This window comes from Amphimedon queenslandica, unplaced genomic scaffold, assembly GCF_000090795.2.
Source record: "Amphimedon queenslandica unplaced genomic scaffold, v1.1 AMPQUscaffold_13207, whole genome shotgun sequence".
Lineage (NCBI taxonomy): Eukaryota > Metazoa > Porifera > Demospongiae > Haplosclerida > Niphatidae > Amphimedon > Amphimedon queenslandica.
The window spans coordinates 88,009-89,423 of record NW_003546557.1 but is presented as its reverse complement, the minus strand read 5'-3'; positions in this window follow the sequence as shown (position 1 = coordinate 89,423).

The window sequence follows — 1,415 nt, the reverse complement described above, 5'->3', positions numbered from 1 at the left end:
GATCATCTTTTAATAATACACCAAAACAACCTGGTGCCCAGTACAGTGGTGGTTCTAATAATGAGATCCATTTCTATAAACTCTCAACAGGTCAGAGCACTCAGCACATACAGTTTATATTAATATAATGAAGTATTGTTATTTGGTGGTTCTCCACTCAGACTGGTTGCATTGAGAATTGCTTGCTTGTTTGTTCATGGTTGTCACTCCTAATTATTTGATAATATGATCAAAGAAATATCAACTAGTTTGCTCCACCCAATGCATTCCATTCACACTAATTATTATTATTGATATTTTTAGGACAATGGATATCACCGACTGTCACTGGAGACAGACCACCTCCTATTAATGACTTCACTTTAACATCAATTAATAATTCCAGTGCTATATTATTTGGAGGTGGCACTGGTAATAGACTCAGTAACAATGTATATATTCTTAATTTTACTGATACATCAGTGGTGAGTGTATTATTAGTATAATTACATTAATTATTAATTAATAATGTATTGTATGTGTGTATTATTATTCATAACACTGAGTTTGTGGGTGTGGTTGATGATAATTATTATTAACGACCTGGGGGCGAAGCCCCCAGGTTGTTCCTATAATTGAATTCACCGTTGCGCTATGTATATATATATATATATATATATATATATATATATATATATTTATTTGTATGTCCACACTTACATTTCTTCTATACATGTTGTATTGGAGAAATAACAAGCCTTTGCAACCACCCGCCCACGCTCCTTTACGTGAGTGGGTCTGGCCACAGTAAACAAAATGGCGGTTTACACATGGGACAAAGTTAAGAGCTTTCTAACAGCAAGAGAGCATAGAGATACTGTCTAAAGACTTCTCTAGAAGCATTATAAGGTAGAGAGAACCTCTATAAGTCTTAATAATGACCAAGTTGTACTTGCAAGGTGGTGAAATCAATTATAGGAATATTTTTTACACTGTTACGCTTGTTTTTAGAACTATTTAAAGTTATCTAATCCTGGAGGATCAGTACAATGGCCTAAGGAAAGACGTGCTCATTCCAGTGTATTGATTAACACTAGCTCAGGACCACACCTACTAGTGGTGGGTGGTACTACAGATGTTTGGATATTTGATATTAACAATAAATCATGGAAGCAACTGGTAAGTATAATTATTATTATTGTGGTGTGGTTTAGACATTTTGGGTGGATACATGATGATGAATGCTACAAATTTTATTTATTATAGTCCTCCTTTATGTGTATAGATTAATTTACCAGTCAATGTCACTGATAGATGGTTTCATTCTCTCTCAGTTTGGAGTGTAACTCCCACCACTAACTGGATAATTGTGTTTGGAGGAGGCTCATTATACAGAGATACAGCAGTTATTGAACTCAGTGAGTACATGTATGTAT